This window comes from Drosophila willistoni, assembly GCF_018902025.1.
Source record: "Drosophila willistoni isolate 14030-0811.24 chromosome XL unlocalized genomic scaffold, UCI_dwil_1.1 Seg142, whole genome shotgun sequence".
Classification (NCBI taxonomy): domain Eukaryota; kingdom Metazoa; phylum Arthropoda; class Insecta; order Diptera; family Drosophilidae; genus Drosophila; species Drosophila willistoni.
The window spans coordinates 2,991,817-2,999,272 of record NW_025814053.1 but is presented as its reverse complement, the minus strand read 5'-3'; positions in this window follow the sequence as shown (position 1 = coordinate 2,999,272).

Genomic DNA, 7,456 nt, shown 5'->3' with positions numbered 1-7,456 from the left:
TTCCGTAATATATACGAAGTATACACAAATAACCAGAGGGCCTAAGCCAACTTCGGGCGTGCAAGTTTTTTTTTGGTTACTCTGGTTAGCTTAGCATTTCATCATCAGTTTATATGACAGCTGGATAATATAGTTATCCGATATTTATCAAATTTGGCACAGTCACTAAGCGATATATTATAATGTCAAAAATTAACTTTTGTTACGATCGCGCTAAAAATAACGATGTTATTGACAAAAGTCGCTGTTTTCCGCCGATCGTTCCTATGGGAGCTAAATGATATAGGCGGTCTTGATCCAATTTGGTACAGTCATTAAAAGGTACACACAACTAACAAATATTAATATATATAAAAAGATTTTTAAGCTTACCCTTTTTGCAAGGGTGTAAAAAGTTAAATCGCTCAATGAACTCTGAAACGTAGATCGCGGCGTGCATCTAAAGGACTATTTCGGGGTAAATACTAGAACAATCGCAAAATAATTGGTTTATAATAGTACTGAATTCAACTGAGTTATTTACATGAAATTTATCATGACTTATGATATTTAACTATTGCAATTAAGACTGGATTTGGACATACTTGGCCCGTTCGATTTTATTACGATCGCGCTAAAAATAACGATGTTATTGACAAAAGTCCCTGTTTTCCGCCGATCGTTCCTATGGGAGCTAAATGATATAGGCGGTCTTGATCAAATTAGGTACAGTCATATATTCTGATGATACGGCTATCCTTTCCGCACAATTCCAAATGCCCACTCCCAATGCCACATGTCTAAACAATAAGATGGACATGAGGATTCTAGGAAGATTAAACTAGAAGATGCACCTATCAAAATGTTGCAGAAAGTTCCAAACGAAAGACTGGATGTTTAGAGGGTTCTTATGGCCCTTCTCTTTGGGCTATATGATTACAGGAGCAGAATGGCACCTCCCTAATTTAGCTCTACACCAAGACCTGGGCTTGCCAACCATATCCGACATAATCGGTCCATCCAAATCCCTTATCCAACGAATTGTCTACCTCCACTAGATAGGTAACAAACACGCGCAGTTTAAGTTCACCTACCTTTAATGAATTAAAAATAAAAAACACCAAATAAGATAAAGAACACAATTTAAATTAAAGTTTATAAAAAAAAACACTCGAATAGACTGTTATGACGAAGAGGCCTTAGCCGGGACTGTCCTAACGTCAACATAAATTAAAAGGAGTCTACCTCAATGAATACATAATCTTTTCAATGTTACTATAGAGTATGTCTTCAAGGTAGACAAAAACCTGCGCAGGAATTTAGAATGAAAATTAAAAGGATTTGCCTAGGACAAACTCTTGAAGAAGATTCTATGCCCCAATTCGCGATCTCAGTTCAAATGAAATTTTTGATGTTGGCCAATTTTTTCAAAGGTTTGAAAAAGAATCCGGTATAAAGTGGTAAAAAATAAATAAATTGTTTTCAAAATGTAGACGATCAAATATTAAAGAACTTAAGAGTAGGAATGACAATTCTGATAAATATTCGATCAAGCAACATTTGGAAAAATGCCGATTCCCCCTTAACATTTCGCACTTGGAACGTATTTTGTCATTCTTATGTACCAGAGTCATTATATATTTTGGCCATACCGATTCCGCTATATACTCAACGCTGAGCTCTAAGGTTTCAAGATCAGTAAAACAGTCTTAATTGAGCATCGAAACCAAACACAAATACTTATATTACAAGCGCTACTAAAGCCGGTTAAAGAGAAAAAGAAGCTTTGTATATTGACTAGATAGCCAAAACAAAGAGAGACTACCATTCCATATGACAACATAACTCGTCACGAAGATGTCATAGGTGATAGAAGTTTTGATTAGAAGCTTTTGACAGTGTAAGTAGACCCAATTGGTCCATTACCTCGACTAGTTTGGCAACGAATACGCAGTCGCTACAATATGATGATCTTACAGAATATTTACAAGACAAATGTTACATTTAAATTCTTTATTCTGAAATACAGTCCAATGAAAACGTTCATTCCAAAATACGTCCACAGGGCACCATCTAAGCATTAAAACAATACAAAGAAATCATCCTTATACATACATCTTTATTATCTACAATTTGTCTTGGGTACTGGGGTCGGGCAATGCACTGGAAGACACTGCACCCTCCAAAGCAATCTCACTGGGGGTAGCACGGAACCAATCGTCTTCATCCATCATAATTCTTCGCACATCGTCCACATGAGTGTTGGCGTAGTAAAACTTATTCGCCTCCTGTATGACTCCAGACTGGGTCGAGGTTTTTAAGACTTCAAGCACCTGCTCCACCACCGCTACACGCTTGATCGCATCCGTGGTTTGATTATCAAAATGAGCAACAATCTGGCCCAACTGTTGCGGCTCGACCTTCTCTTGGAGAAATTTTAAAACATTCGTCTCGTTCACTAACATTTCCGCCATTATGATAAAAGAGGAGAGAAGACAAAAATTGTAATTATTAAAAGTTCAAGAAAGCACACAAAATTATCCGAATTGAGTGGAATTTCAAAATATAATGAGACTACAAGTCTATCCTGCTCCTAACGTTGACTTTGCAAAGGCATGATGAGTGAAGGAAAAAGAAAGGCCAACCTGAAACCTCCTTTTGTGTTCGAAATTGATTTTGTTTTTGACGGGATATAGAACAAAATCAAAATTGCAAACGGAATCAAAGTAGCACAGTGGAATATAGATTCAAGACGAACAAAATGTCAGATTGGCCTTGCTTTTGCCCTCACTTATCATGCCTTTCGCTAAAGTCAATTTCAGGAGCTGGATACATTATACATTTGTAGTCTATCAGGAGCTGGATACATTTGTAGTCAATTTAATCGAATTTCAGGCCAATACGGATCGTTTTCTGATTTCCGAAATTTGTTGAAGTTTTATTAATAGCAACTATTCTTTTGAATATCATTATTTTGTTTCTCATTTGTTATAATGATAGAGATTTTAGTGGACCTCCACCCAGTCTGGTGTCATTTACGAGGAGGGTACAATTCACTTCGCCAACACCCATGTGGAGCATGTCTAAAGGATAATGATGGATGATGATGATTGGTTCATTCCCAGTGCTGTAGCACCAACCCAACACAGGTGCCTACAGCCACGGCAGCCACTAAGAGTCCGGAGTCATTGACGAATTCAGAGTTCACTTGAAGTACATTATCCAGCAGAGTGGGATGTCGACTTGGTTATCTACATTGTAAAGAATGCTGTGAAATATGTGTTATAAATATATTATATTATATATCTGATTTATTTGAATTGAAGGTAATGTCCTGTGGACGATATTTGGTCTAGTCTTAAGTGTTTTCACATGTTATTTAAAATAGAATTCTTTTATTCTGGTTCCATGTTCGTAATGAACGCTTGAACTGGGTTGGCTGATAAATATTCTGTAAGATCAACTAGTCGAGGTAATGAACCAACTGTGTTAATTGTCTCCAACCGACATATGACATCTACTTAGATACTCTTTGTCATGACCTAGTTTGTTTTTCCAATCTTTTATTATCTTTGTTTTAGCTAGCGTTCTTGAGCCGGCAGCAAGATCATACGAGGTCATAACTTGAAATTCGCCGAGGCTTTTTGTTGATTAAAGGAAAATAAACCTAGCGATTGGTGACCCTTAAATCTGGTTTTATTTAATAACTATTCATTGTCTTACATTTGGCAAACAATGAATTTTGAAAATTAATTTAAAAATCGAGTCCTAAACTTATGTCAAGTTATGGCAAGCTTTCTATTTACATGTCTTTTCTGGCGTCTTTTTGGCGACTTTTTTTGCGTATGGGTATGTATGGCCATTACAACTGTGGATTCTTTAGCGAAGTCTGCTAATGATAGAACTTGATGGTTCTTGAAATAGCTATACAGACAACCTGCTCACCTTTTGTGCTGCGTATGGTTTAAAATCTTATTAGTAAGATTCATTGAAAACATAATTTTCTAATAAAAACTAATTTCTAATTAAAACTAGACCAATAGAAATAATACATATATACATAATAATATATATAAATAACACATCTGCATTCTTTACAATTTGGATAGCCGAATTTCTAATCATCGTCTTGGGTAGTGGACAGCATCGTTGCTTCTGCCGACATGCCACTGCAGTTGGACAATGTACTTGAAGTGGACACCACACTGTTAACACTGCTCTCTGCTTCGTTGATGGCCCCTTCACTGCTTATGCTCTGACTTCCAACAAAGATTTGACTGCGTGGTCCCAAAGAAATCTTACTGGGAGTGAACCATTTTTTATCATCCATCAGGATCCTTTTCACATCCTCCACATAAGTGCTGGCGCAGTAATAATCATTCTTCCTCTGTATGACACCAGACTGGGTGGAAGTCTTCAAGACATCAACCAGCTGCTTTTCTACCGTTTCACGCTTCATCGGATCCGTGGTCTGCATTTGAAAGTGAAGATAAATCTGCCACGAAGTTTGTGGCTCCACCTGCTCTCGAAGGAATTGCAATACTTTATTTTGGTCGATTAAAATTTCTGTCATTATAACAAATAAGAAGAAAAAAAATGATATTTAAAAGAAATGTTGCTACTAATAAAATTTCAAATTTCAAACAATTTCAAAAAATCAGAAAAAGATCCGTACTGGACGACGACTTAAATTGAAATGAGACTACAAATGTATCCAGCTCCTGACATTGACTTTAGCGAAAGGCATGATAAGTGACGACAAAAGCTTCAATCTGTGTTCCACTGTGCTACTTTGATTCCGTTTGCAATTTTTATTTTGTTTTGTTTTATTTGGGATTAACATTTAAAAGACGATATCACGTCAAAGGCAAAATAAATTTCGAACACAAAAAGAGATATCAGGTTGGCCTTGCTTTTTCCTTCATTCAGGATAGATTTGTAGTCTCATTATATTTTGAAATTCCACTCAATTCGGATCATTTTGTGTGCTTTCTTGAACTTTTAATAACTACAATTTTTGTTGTCTTCCCTCTTTTATTATCATGGCGGAAATGTTAGTGAACGAGACGAATGTTTTAAAATTCCTCCGAGAGAAGATCGAGCCGCAACAGTTGGACCAGATTGTTGCTCACTTTCACAATCACACCACGGATGCGATGAAACGTATAGCGGTGGCGGAGCAGGTGCTTGAAGTCTTAAAATCCTCCACCCAGTCTGGTGTAATACAGGAGGCGAATAAATTTTACTACGCCAACAACCATGTGGACGATGTGGGAAGAATTATGATGTGAGATTGCTTTGGATGGTGCAGTGTCTTCCAGTACATTGTTCAACCCAAGTACCCAAGACAAGTTGTAGATAATAAAGATGTATATGTAAAGTATGATTTCTTTCTATTGTTTTAACGCTTAGATGATGTCCTGTGGCCGTATTTTGATGTCGTTGCACATGTCATTTAGAATGAACGACTTCATTGGACTGTATTTAAGATGTAAAGATACAAATATATCATTTGCGACTGTTGCGATTTTGTTTGCAACTAGAATGGCTAATAAATATCATAGCGACATCGTGTTCATGCAGGTGGCGCTGCAGAGTAGCAACTTCTGCCGGTTTAAAATCGACCATGTGTTTGTGATCTAATTATATCAATTTTCTACAGTGAATTTTCGAAGATTTTTGAACGTGAAGTGAATCATTTGACTGGCGACTGACATTCCGAAAGTATTTGCATTTCTGTTACGAAAGCGTAAAAAATAACTAGATACCCTTAATGGTCTACCGTAAATTGTTTCTTTGTTGATTGTTTAAACCATCACGGGAAATGATGGATATACATTGTATCGTCGTCCAGCAGTTGTCCACAATGGTGCGTGGGATGTTGTCAAGGTAAAGCGGCAAAATGTCAATGTTGGCACGCCTTGGATTGTGCCATACTCGCCAATATTTGTCCAAAGTTTTTGAGACTCACATCGATGTGTATTGGAGATATTCTGAACTACTCCCAAAGGATTGAAGCAATATTGATGCATTTTTATATGTGTATTCAAGGGGATCAAAGAATGGTTTATATGAATATAAGGCTGTACTTTCTAAGTTATATATTTAAGTTAAATTAGAGTACAAAGTTTTGAACCGGTACAACAGAAATTAGACATTAACAATTTTGCAAGGGCAGGACAACTTCTGTCTATATACACATATATATGTCTGCTTGTCTATATATATTCACATATATATATACACATATACATGTCTGCTTGGTATATATATTCATATATACATACAGCTAACACCACTACACTAGAAATTAAAAGCTACAAATCTTGTTAAAGACTAAGAGATCGATAAAAAAAAACAACAATTTAGGTGGATACTTTTAGGCACTATAATCAATCGTATTGAAGGAAAACGCACAGAACCCCAACTTTCAGCTGTCGTTTTGTCAGTTTTGGGTTAAGAAAAAATCTTAAATCTTCGGTTTTTTGTAACGAAGATTGGTTCTGCTTCTAATTGGGCCGTATTTCCAAAAATATTGCTATCCTAAGCTGAGAGTTAATAGTTAATTTGCTTTTATGGACTAGCTATGTATTAGATATTACTCTAAGTAGAGGGTCATAGGAATCAATTGCTCCATTAAAAATATCTGTAAAAATACAAATGCACAGTTTCTGAAATGCGATTTGAAATCGGGGTGCCTTTTCTATATATGAATATAGAAAAAACAGTAATAAATCCTTGGAGTCCTTGATCCCATGAAGTAAAAGATAATGTGCACATTTTGGTTTAATTTTGGTATTGTTTTTTTTTTTTTGTTTTTTCTTTCTGTATTTTGTTCATTTTAGCATAATTTTTATTATTATATACTTTTGTCCATTTAATTTGTTATGGTTTTGTTTTTGGTTGTTGTTCATAAAGTAACGTGTGTAGTCTGTCTGTGTCTCTGGGTGTATGTGTATGTGTATGGGTGTGTGTGTGTGTGTGTATTTATTTGTTCATATTTGGATTTGTATTTGTATTTTTGCGTTTGATTGGAACCAATTTTTGCAATTTTTTGGAATTTACAATGATTAAAAAAAAATGTTACTTCTGTTATATTTGAATGCAAGTCGAACTGTGTGGATTTTGTTTCTTTTATCTTTCTGCTCTGTGCCTTTTATTGTATTCTTGTTGTGTATTTTTGTTCGCTTGTTTGTTTTAGCTTTGTTTTTTTTTTTTATATATATGTTTTTTATGTATATATATAATAATTTAGGTTTATCTGTTTTTTTTTGTTTCTTTTCTTTTTTATATTTTTCTTTGTCATTTTTGGTTTAACTATTTATAAAACATTTTTCATTTTTAGAATCTTAACAACTTTTTTCCTTTTGTAATTTTTATAAATAATTGCTGCGGCGTTTTTTTTTTAAATTTATCTTTTATATTTGATTTCCCATAATTTATATATATATATATATGTATATATATAATGTATATA